Source organism: Halichoerus grypus, chromosome X (genome assembly GCF_964656455.1).
Source record: "Halichoerus grypus chromosome X, mHalGry1.hap1.1, whole genome shotgun sequence".
Lineage (NCBI taxonomy): Eukaryota > Metazoa > Chordata > Mammalia > Carnivora > Phocidae > Halichoerus > Halichoerus grypus.
This window is the reverse complement of record NC_135727.1, coordinates 21,263,519-21,275,929: the sequence shown is the minus strand read 5'-3', so window position 1 is coordinate 21,275,929 and position 12,411 is coordinate 21,263,519. Positions and strand designations below refer to the sequence as shown.

Genomic DNA, 12,411 nt, shown 5'->3' with positions numbered 1-12,411 from the left:
CTCCCATTGGCTAAATTTGAGCATCATAGTAAATAATGATAGTAATAGCTTAAAACCCATTGAATAAAAATAGGAAGTCATGAGTCCATACTGATATGAACGAATGAATGAATGAATGAATGAAAAGTTTGAAGAGGAACTGGGGATAGATATACATATACAGATACATAAATATACAGTTTCAAAGTACCTGTACACAAAATACTTACTATTTGCAAAGGAAAAAAGAATCACCCTACAGTGGAGAAGTCTAGAAGACACCAACTTAGTGCATTAAAAGAATAAAGCATCACTTCTGTTGTATTCCTGCCAAAAACTTATAAACCAAATATAATCATGAGGAAACATCAGATGAACACAAGTTGTGGGACATTTTACAAAACAACTGGGCTGTAATCTTTAAGTGTCAAGGTAATGGAAGTCAAGTAAAGACAGAGTAACTATTGTAGATTGCAGGACTAAATAGACATGACAACCAAATGCAATGCTTCATTCTGAATTAGATTCTTTGGCTATAAAGGACATTATTGGCAAGTTGGCAAAGCTTGAATGGGTATCTGAGTATTGGATAATAGTGATATATCAATGTTAATTTTCTGATTTGATGGTTACGGTGCAGTTTTTTTAAGTGAATGACCTTTGTTTTTTAGGAAATACACATGGAACTATTTTGAAATGATAGAGCATCGTGTCAGTTATTTACTCATAAAAAGTTCAGGCAATTGGGACGCCTGGGTGGCTCAGTTGGTTAAGCGTCTGCCTTCGGCTCAGGTCATGATCCCAGGGTCCTGGGACTGAGTCCTGCATCGGGCTCCTTGTTCAGTGGGGAGCCTGCTTTCCCCTTTGCTTGCCTCTCCCCCTGCTTGTGTTCTCTCTCTGTCTCTCTCTGACAAATAAATAAATAAATAAAATCTTTTAAAAAAAAAGGTTCAGGCAAAAATTTCTTTGTACTGTACTTAAAACTTTTCTATAGGTTTGAGATTGTTTCAAAATATTTTTAATGTCTCATGATGTTTAAAAAAACATGATGAATTAAAATTCATGACATTAACAGCACAGAACAACAGCTCAATTTATAAGGAAATAAACTGAGTTAAAGAATTGAAAGGTCCTTACATTAAGCAAAGGTAAAAGTAGTAATTGCAGGTAGGTTCTGGTCAAAACTACATGTTGTAATTTTTAGGTTAACAACTAAAAGAATAATAAAAGAATGTATTACTAGTAAACTAAAAGATGGAATATAGAATAATAAAAAACACATCATACTTAATGGCTCACTTCTAAAGAATGGAGTATGGGAAGGGGAAAACATAACTTTACAGTGAAGTAACCTGGCAGACACCATCTTAATCATGGTTAATATGACCAGTGATAAGTCATGTTGTTAGCATGCACCCTCTGATATGATGTGATGAGAAACGCACTTCATCTCTGTGGTACACTCTCTCAAAACCCAATAACCTAATCTAATCATGAAAAAAACCCAAATTGAAGGACATCCTACAAAATGCCTGACAAATTCTGCTCAAAACTGTTAAGGTCATGAAATTCAAAGACTAAGAAACTGTCACAAATCAGGGGAGACTAAAGGCACATAACAACTAAATGCAATGTGGTATTATAAATAGGATCCTGAAGCAGAGTATTTGGACTATTAAAATCCAAATAAAATCTGAAGGTTAGTTAATAATGATGTAGAAATGTTTGTTTCCTAATTACAACAAATGAGAACATTTGGGAAAATTGAAATTAGGGGAAATTGAACCTGGGTGAGGGGTTTACAGGAACTTTCTGTATTATCTTTGCAACTTTTCTGTAAATCTAAAAGTATTCCAAAATAAAAAGTTTATCTAAAACAAACTTGGGGCGCCTGGGTGGCTCAGTCGGTTAAGCGGCTGCCTTCAGCTCAGGTCATGATCCCTGGGTCCTGGGATCGAGCCCCACGTCCAGCTCCCTGCTCAGTGGAGAGCCTGCTCCTCCCTCTCTCTCTCTCTGCCTGCCTCTCTGCCTACTTGTGCTTTCTCTCTCTGTGTCAAATAAATAAATAAAATCTTTAAAAAAAAATAAAACAAACTTCATAAATCCAAAAGTAGACAAGAAAGGAAAAAAAAAAGAACAGGTATAATAAATAGGCAACAAACAGAAAGATGCCAGACATAAATCTAAATGTTAATAACTACGTTAAATATTATTAATGTTCCAATTAAAGAAATGGTCCAGGGGCACCTGGCTGGCTCAGTCAGTAGAGCATGCAACTCTTGATCTCTGGGTTGTGAGTTCAAGCCCCACATTTGGCATAGAGCTTCCTTAAAAAAAGAAAGAAACAAAGACACAGTCCAACTGTATGAAAAAAATCAACCATATGCTGCTTGCAAGAGATACATTTTATTTTTTTTAAGATTTTATTTATTTATTTGACAGAGACACAGCAAGAGAGGGAACACAAGCAGGGGGAGTGGGGGAGGGAGAAGCAGGCTTCCCGCGGAGCAGGGAGCCCGATATGGTGCTCGATCCCAGGGCCCTGGGATCACGACCCGAGCCGAAGGCAGATGCTTAACAACTGAGCCACCCAGGTGCCCCAAGAGATACATTTTAAATGTAAGCACACAAAATGGTTAAAAATTGGGGCGCCTGGGTGGCTCAGTCGATTAGGTGTCTGCCTTCAGCTCAGATCATGATCTCAGGGTCCTGGGTTTGAGCCCCATGTCAGGCTCCCTGCTCAGCATGGACCCTGCTTCTCCCTCTCCCTCTGCCCCTCCCCCTGCTCATGTGTGTGCTCTCTCTGTCATAAATACATAAAAATCTTTTAAAAATATGTCAGGACAGCTCTATGAATATTAGACAGAATAGACTTTATATTCTGGAGGATCTGGAAGGCTGTATGCATACAAAGGGCTGCATATATGCTCGGGGGAGATCAGAGATGGCTGACCTTAGGCCTTATACAAGAAGAAGGTAAAAATCAGAGAAGACTTGTAAACTGCCTGAACTTAGAATAAGTGTACTAACACATGCACAGATTCCCTAGAAAAAGGGTGGAAACCTTGCTGGCTCAAAGTGTTTAAGCAAAATCTTTGACAAATAATTGGCTGATCACTAAGCTATGATGATCCAAGGGTGAAACCTAGGTGGCTAGGCTTAAAAATAAGAACAAGAATGTTAAAAAACAAACTGAGCAAAGATTCCAGTTGTCACCACAGGGGAGATGGACACTACATAATTAGTCTAAGCATATCACTAAGCAAAAACAAAGGAACATAGTGCGATATAAAAAATAAAAATAACTCTCCTCCAGCCACCCAAGATGCTGAAAGGAAAGAAGGTGAAGGGGAAGAAGATGGCCCTGGCCCCTGCTGTTGTGAAGAAGGAGGCCAAGAAGGCGGTCAATCCCCTGTTTGAGAAAAGGCCCAAGAATTTTAGCATCAGACAGGACATCCAGCCCAAAAGGGACCTCACCCACTTTGTCAAATGGCCCTACTACAACTGGCTGCAGTGGCAAAGGGCTATTCTCTATAAACATCCGAAAGTGCCTCCCGAGAGTAACCAGTTCACCCGGGCCTTGAACCTTTAAACAGCCACTCAACGGCTTAAGCTGGCCCACAAATACAGACCAGAGACAAAGCAGAAGAAGCAGAGATTGTTGGCCCCCGCTGAGAAGACAGCTGCTGGCAAAGGGGATGTCCCCACTAAGAGGCTGTCTGTCCTTCGAGCTGGGGTTAATAATGTCACCACCTTGTTGGAAAACAAGAAGGCTCAGCTGGTAGTGACTGCACATGATGTGGATCCCACTGAGCTGGTTGTCTTCTTGCCTGCCCTGTGTCGTAAGATGGGGGTTCCCTGCTGCATTATCAAGGGGAAGGCCAGGCTGGGGCGTCTGGTCCACAGGAAGACCTGCACTACTGTTGCCTTCACACAGGTTAACTCAGAAGACGAAGGAGTTCTGGTTAAGCTGGTAGAAGCCATCAGGACCAATTACAATGACAGATATGATGAGATCTACTGTCACTGGGGAGGCAATGTCTTGGGTCCAAAGTTGATGACTCTTATTGCCAAGTTAGAAAAGGCAAAGGCTAAAGAACTGGCCACCAAACTGGGCTGAGTGGACACTGTCAAATTTTCTGTACATAAAAGTTACAAAGTTCTCTATAAATAGATAAATAAATAAATAAATACAAAGAAACAAGGTGTAGCCCATACACAGGGGAAAAATCAGCTTATATAAATTATCTGCAGGAGGGCCTCCATGATAGATTTAGTACATAAAGACTTCAAATAAGCTATTATAAATATGTTCAAAGAACTGAAAGAAAATGTTTAAAGAATTAAAGGAATGAGTGATGACAATGGCTCATCACATAGGGAACATTAATAAAGAAATATGAATTATAACAAAGAAAAGAATAAAAATTCTAGAGTTAAAAGGTACAACTGAAATGAAAAATTCACTCAAGGGGCTCAACAGCAGATTTGAGCTGATAGAAGAAAGAATCAGCGAACTGAAAGGTAGATCAATAGAGACTATCCAGTCTAAAGAACAACATGTAAAAAGGATGAAGAAAACTGAAGAACCTCAAAGGCCTGAGAGACACCATCAAACATACCACATATGCATAATGGCAGTTCCGGAAGAGAAGAGGAGGAAAAGGGGGCATAAGTATATGAAGAAATAATGAGTGAAAACTTCACAAATTTGATAAAAAACATTAATCACAACATCTAAGTTAACTCCATCCAATCTACATCCAAGTTCAATGAATTCTGAGTAGAACAAATTCACAGATATTTATAGCTAGAGAGGTCATAATCAAACTTTTGAAAGCCAAAGAGAAAACTTGAAAATAGCAAGAGGAAAATCACATGTGAACCACAATGAGATTAACAGCTGACTTCTCATCAGAAACAATGGAGAAAAGAAGGTGGTATTATGACATATTCAAAGTGCTGGGGGAGAAAACTCAACCAAGAATTCTAGGAGTCAGGTCACCGTGGCAACAGCTCATGACAACACTTTCTCCTCCCCAGCTTCTGGGTGTCCCTTAAGGCCTTCTGCTGTAAGCTGTGCTGAGGAGAAGGGCGTGGGAGGTCTCTGACCTAACACCATGGGGGACGGTAGAGGGGACGACTTTGAAGGTATGAGCATTGACAGCCTTAAACTGGAGTTATTGGAAGAAATGCATATGAAAGACTTAGTACAGCTCTCAATACTTGAAATAAGACACAAGATAGCGGAACTGGAAGCCAAACTCAATACTGACAATGAAGGTGGCGAATGGAAAACCCGTTATGAAGCACAACTTGAACTGAATGATCAACTACAAAAGCAAATTGTTACTCTCAAAGAGAAAATGGAAAAAATCCGTGGAAATCCTTCAGATAGACTAGCTTCTATTCGTGTCTATGAGCGAATGCCAGTGGGATCCTTAAATACATTACTTAAACAGCTAGAAAAAGAAAAAAGGAGTCTTGAAAATCAAGTGAAAAACTGTGCACTTAGACTGGAACAAGAATCAAAGGCTTTCCACAAAACCAATGATGAACGCCGTGCATACCTAGCTGAAATGTCTCAGATCTCTGGCTCACACCAAGTTTCTAAAAGGCAACAGATGGATCAACTTCATAGAATTAAAGAGAATCATGTGAAAGCAGGAAGACAAAGTCCAGCTAATCAGAAGATAGTAAATGCCAAGAAAGGACAAGCAAAAAAGATTACAAAACCAAACCATCTTCCAAAACTCAATCCATGATGCCAGAACTGGATGGATTTCTATTTCTTCCCTTTCTTCATATGTAATTTTCAACTTGTGAAGTTAGAGTTCAGTGCATTTTTCAGGGAATGAAATAGATTTTTAAAAAGAGCTATTAAAACTTCTTTAGCTCCTCTTCCAGATGTTTGTTCCTTTATTTTCGTGAAAGTAATTTTTTTAGTAATTTAGTTTAGTTTTAAAAATTACTCTAGGAAGTCATTCTAGTGACTCTAATATATCTAATAGCAGTTTGTGATTCTTAAAAAGTCCTAGAGAAACTAAAGGTTATCATCATTATACTTACTTTTTAATAATCTCTCCATGATATGCTTTGATAAGTAACATTGCTATTGTATTTGGTTTCTAGTCAGCTGTAATCTAAAAATGTGAGCTCTGGGTACCTGGGTGGCTCAGTCAGTTAGGCATCCGACTCTTGATCTCAGCTCAGGTCTTGATCTCAGGGTCGTGAGTTAAAGCCTGGCATGGAGCCTACTTAAAAATAAATAAATAAATAAAATTTTTTTTTAAATCTGAGTTTACCAAAACTTTTTGCTATTTTAGGCTGTGTCATGCTCTTTTTTTAGCCCAAAGCTTAAACAAGGCTGCAAATCAACTGCATTTTAAACTTTGGCTTGAAGTATCATGGTATTGAGGAAATAGCCTTCAATTGGGAATCAGCTTGGTTATAGTCCCCACTCTGCCTTGAACTTAACGAGATTTGGGGAAAGTCCCTTTACCTCATCTTTATTTCCTGCACCTGTAAAATGACTGAGGCAAACTATGCAACTTCTAAGGCTTCTTACCATTCTAGAAAACCAATACATATTCAACTACAGGGTCCTGCCACTTAGCACATAGTGAATTAAGTCATGTTTGTGATGTTTATTAATTCATAGTAATGACCTTATTTTTTGGACCAAACTTAGCAAGTGTCCACAATACTCAAGTCTAGAAGTGGAGACAGAATGAGGATAGGAGAGAGTTCTTTTAGAAAATTTATTAAATTCACGGGGCGCCTGGGTGGCTCAGTTGGTTGGGCGACTGCCTTCAGCTCAGGTCATGATCTGGAGTCCCTGGATCGAGTCCCGCATCGGGCTCCCTGCTTGGCGGGGAGTCTGCTTCTCCTTCTGACCCTCCCCCACTCTCATGGGCTCTCTCTCTCTCATTCTCTCTCTCTCAAATAAATAAATAAAATCTTTAAAAAAATTTATTAAATTCGGGGTGCCTGGGTGGCTCAGTCGTTAAGCATCTGCCTTCGGCTCAGGTCATGATCTCTGGGTCCTGGGATCAAGCCCTGCATTGGGCTCCCTGCTCGGTGGGAAGCCTGCTTCTCCCTCTCCCACTCCCCCTGCTGTGGTCCCTCTCTCACTGTGTCTCTCTCTGTCAAATAAATAAATAAAATCTTTTTTTAAAAAAAGAAAATTTATTAAATTCTCCTATTCACGCTTAGACTGTTTTTGTAATTGTCATATAGGTCTGCAATACACATATAATTTATTTTCTCAATTTCATAAGTGAATTTAAATTCCCAGAAATCACCCAATGGTCAGTAGTTTTTAGCTAATGGTGTTCTCACCTTGTATCTGGCACTAAAACCTAAATTCTATTCAGTATCACCAGTAATGAATACCAAATGCATTTCTATAACTATCTATATATTTATTCACTTTCTTTAAGGAGAATGCATAAATTCCATATAGCCAAATAATTCTTTTATATGACTGTAAAATATAATGCAGTGAAATATAAAGTCATCTCCTATAAATTACTCTACCTTGGAGCTGTTTGGAAATATTTTCTTCTATTCTTAATTAAGCTAACTACAGATATCGGATACCATGGCCCATATTATCAAACAAGTACTAGATTTTTATGTTTTACACCATCTTTCTTAGCATTAGCAACAAATTGCTAATCTTAATATTAGTAATAAATAGAATCACAGATCATCACTGAAGAATAAAAAAGTTTTTTTTCTATCATATAGAGGTAGGCCATTGTAGGGATTAAATTAAAAACATTTAAAATTATCTCCATCATTGTGATGGTCTATTAATTGAACATCTTACCACGGGGATTTATCATGTTTAAGTGTTAGGAGCTTCTTTGGAATACTTCCCAGATAACAGAAAATGTCTGTCTTAAACACGGTGATGGAATGTTGATGGGGTAGTGTAAAGGACTGAAATGGGAGACTTTCAAAGATCTGTGTTCTGATATCAGTTTTGCCACGTCTAAGCTTCTGACTATAAGTAAATCACTTTACGTTGCCTCACTTTCATTATGTATAGAGTTGGGAATATTTACCCTAACTACCACCTTGGGATTGCTGTGCAGATCAAAGGTACTTACTAAACATTTATTTATTTACTTCTTTATACCTTATTTCCCTCTGAAAGGGTGCCACTAAATTTAGAGGTATAAAAGCAACATCCACAACATGGAAGATGAAAATAAAAGTTAAACAGTTTTGCAAGAATTTGTGACTAAGAAAAACTCTAGCTTTAAGCTTTCTAACAGCCAGCACAAAGAAGGAATGAGCTACATAGCTCTCATTAGTTTTGTAGATGGAATACACAAGTAGTGAAAAAGTTTTCCTCGTTCCCTAGTTCCAAGCTCTGAAGATAATTTGTCATGAGAGGTCTTATAAGAAGGTGCAATTATTTATTGCAATAATCAGAGCAAAAATGAGAGTTTGGGATCCTTCTTTGTTTAATACTGAAATATGTATTAATATCAGTATTTTTAAGTTTAGAATTCATAAAGCAAAAAATCAGTAAAACAATATTTAGTATATTTCAAATTTTTAAATGTCTAAATGTATTACAAAATATCAAGAAATACCATAAAACATAAACACAGATGTTGCTATAATCAAAAAGACAGATAATAACAAGTATTGGCTAGGATATGGAGAAATAGGAACCCTCATACACTGCTGGTGGGGATGTACAATGGTGCAGCCACTTTGGAAAACAGTTTGGCAGTTCCTCAAAAGGTTAAACAGAGTTATCATATGACTCAGCAATTCTAGTCCTACGTATATACCCAAGAGAAATTAAAGCCTATGTCCAGGGGCGCCTAGGTGGCTCAGTCAGTTGGGCGTCCGCCTTTGGCTCAGGTCATTATCTCAGGGTCCTGGGATCGAGCCCCACATTGGGCTCTCTGCTCAGCAGGGAGTCTGCTTCTCCTTCTCACTCTCCCTCTGTGCTTCCCCCCACCTCAAATAAATAAATAAAATCTTTAAAAAAATAAATCCTATGTCCACATAAAAACCTGTACGTGAATGATTATTGCAACATTATTCATAATAGCCAGAAAGTGGAAGCAACCCAAATGTCTGTCAACTGATAAATGGATAAACAAAGCGTAGTATAGCCAAACAATGGAATATTATTCAGCAATAAAAAGAAATGAAGTACTGATATATGCTACAACATGGATGAATCTTGAAAATAGTAAGTGAAAGAAGGCAGTCACAAAATACCACATATGGCACAATTCCATTTATATAAAATATCCAGAACAGGCAAATCCATAGAGACAGAAAGTAGATTAGTAGTTGCCTGGGGCTGGTGGGGCCAGAGGGAGGGTAGGTGATGGGGAGTGACTGCAAAGGGTACAGGGTTTCTTTTGGGGTGATGAAAATGTTCTAAAATTGATGGTGGTGATGGTTGCACAACTCTATGAATATACTAAAAAACCACTGAACACTTTAAGTGAGTTAATCATATGTTATATGATTTATATCTCAATAATGCTGTTATTAAAAAATAATCTTATATTTACTGAAATAACCCTTAAAAAATGAAGGCCTCACAGAAAAAGACATTCCCGGGGGAAAAAAAAGCCCAAGAGAACTAATTGCTATCAGACCTGCCTTATAAGAAATTTTTGGAAGTTCATCAGGCTAAAAAATAATAATAAAAAAATTTTTAAAAATTAAAAAAAAGAAGTTCGTCAGGCTGAAGAGAAATTGTAACTTGAACCCACACAAAGAAATAGAGCACCAGTAAAGGTAATTACATAGGAAAACATAAAATACAATGTAAACATATTTTTCTTTCCTTCTCACAACTGATTTAAAAGATATCTGCATAAAACAATAATTATTAAAATATTGGTAGATTTAGAATATATAAAGATAGCACAAAGGAAGGGAGAGGAAAGGAAGCAATATTAAAGCATTTCTGTACACTACCAGAAATAAGTTAGGATTAATGTGAAGTATATTTTTTTTGGTTAAGATGTATATTGTAATCCCCATACCTACCACTAAGAAAATAATTCAACAAAGAGAATAAATAAAGAGAATTAAGATGGCACACTAGAAAACATCTATATAGTGCAAAAGTAGGCAGTAAGGAAGAAATAGAGGAGAAAAAATACACGAGGCATAGAAAATAGCAAAATGGGGGCACCTGGGTGGCTCAGTCTTTAAGCATCTGCCTTTGGCTCAGGTCATGATCCCAGGGTCCTGGGATCAAGCCCGCATCGGGCTCCCTGCTCCACGGGAAGCCTGCTTCTCCCTCTCCCACTCCCTCTGCTTGTGTTCCCTCTCTCGCTGTCTGTCTCTGTCAAATAAATAAATAAAATCTTTAAAAAATAAAAATAAAAAAATAGCAAAATGGTAGTTATAAATAATTACATTTATATGATAATCAATACTTACATTAAATGTAAATGAAATAAGCATTAAAATAAGAATAGATGATCAGACTAGATTTAAAAATGGGATCTGGGGCACCTAGGTGGCTCAGTGTCAGTTAAGCGTTCAACTCTTGATTTCAGCTCAGGTCTTGATCTCAGGGTCACGAGTTTAAGCCTCACGTTGGGCTCCATGCTGGCGGGGAGCCTACTTTAAAAAAAGGGGATCTAATTGTATGTTGCCTAGAACAGATACTTTAGATTCAAGGCACAGATATGTTGAAAGGATGGAAAATGATACGCTGTGTGCAAACCGTAAGCAACCATAAGAGAGCTGGAGCAGCTATTCCAAGGCATTAGTTTTCTATTGCTGTGTAACAAAGGACCACAAATTTAGCAGCTTGAAACAATAACCATTTATTAGTTTACAGTTCTGCAGGTCATAAGACCAGGCAGGTTCTCTGCCTAGGGACTCAAAAGCAAAAATCAAGGTGTTGGGCAGACTGGCTTCTTATCTGGAACCCCTAGGGAATAATCTGTTTCTAAACAAACAAAGCATCTGCTCCCAAGTTCAAAGAATCTGCTTCCAAGTTCAGGTTGTTGGCAGAAATTCCGTTCCTGGCAGCCATAAAACTGAGGCCCCCATTTCCTTGACACATGGTCCCTACTATCTTTAAGCAAGCAATAGAGCTTTAAATCCTTCGTGTGCATTGAATCTTTGTCAACCTAATTTAGCACCAGCCAGGAAAAAAACTTTGCATTTAAAGGGTTCACCTGATTAGGTCAGGCCCACCTAGACAATCTTTGTATAAGATTAACTGACTTGGGGCTTTTTAAAAAAAAATTTTTTTTTAACATTTTAAGTAAGCTTTATGCCCAATATGGGGCTTTAACTCACTATCCCAAGATCAAGAGTCACATGCTCTACCGACTGAGCCAGCCAGGCGCCCCTGACTTAGGACTTTAATTACATCTGAAAAATTGATCACTTCATAGCAGTATCCAGATTAGTATCTGAATGAATAAGAAGGGAACAGGAATCTTGTGGAGCCATCTTTAGAATACTGTCTACCACAACTAACATCAGATAAAATAGACTTTAACACAAACAGTGTTACTAGAGAAAAAATGACATTTTATAGTGATAAAGAGTCAATTCATCAGGAAGACATAACAATTATAATACACACCTAACAAAGAAGCCCCAATATAAATGATTCAAAAACTGAAAGAACTGAAGGGAGAATAGTCTCTAATATCTTACTCTCAATAGAACAAGTAGCAATGTCCACAATAACCAAAATATGGAAAGAGCCCAGATGTCCATCGACAGATAAATGGATAAGGAAGATGTGATACACACACACACACACACACACACACACACACACACACACACACTGGAATATTACTCAGCCATCAGAAATGAAATGTTACCATTTGCAATGATGTGGATGGAACTAGAGGGTATTTTGCTAAGCAGAAATAAGTCAGTCAGAGAAAGACAATTATCATGATTCCACTCATATGTGGAATTTAAGAAATGAAACAGGATCATAGGGGAAGGGAGGGAAAAATAAAGTAAGATGAAATCAGAGAGGGAGACAAACCATAAGAGACTCTTAACTATAGGAAACAAACTGAGGGTTGCTGGAGGGGAGGTAGGTGGAGGGAGGGGGTAACTAGGTGATGGGCATTAAGGAGGGCACTTGATGGAATGAGCCCTGGGTGTTATATGCAACTGATGAATCACTAAACTCTACGTGTGAAACTAATAATACACTATATGTTAATTAATTGAATTTAAATAAAATTTAAAAACAATTAATAGAACAATTAGAGAAAAAAATCAGCAAGGATAAAGAAGACCTGAACAACACTGTCATAAAATTTACTCTAAATGATATCTATGGGACATTCCACCCAACAACAACAGAATACACATTTTTTTTTCAACTGTACATGGAACATCCAATATTGTTTATGTTTATGGCCTATCATAGGCCATAAAACAAGCTAT

The 12,411-nt window shown here is 37.8% G+C and overlaps 1 protein-coding gene and 2 pseudogenes across 1 annotated transcript in view; 2 read left to right on the top strand and 1 right to left on the bottom strand.

The window, feature by feature from the left end:
* Positions 1 to 12,411, bottom strand: part of ZDHHC9 (zDHHC palmitoyltransferase 9) — a 77,766-nt gene that overhangs the window by 48,708 nt on the left and 16,647 nt on the right. The gene's annotated exons all lie outside the window — the stretch shown is intronic.
* LOC118541815 (large ribosomal subunit protein eL8 pseudogene) lies at positions 3,305 to 4,099 on the top strand (annotated as a pseudogene).
* On the top strand, positions 5,100 to 5,744 carry LOC118541813 (coiled-coil domain-containing protein 169 pseudogene; annotated as a pseudogene).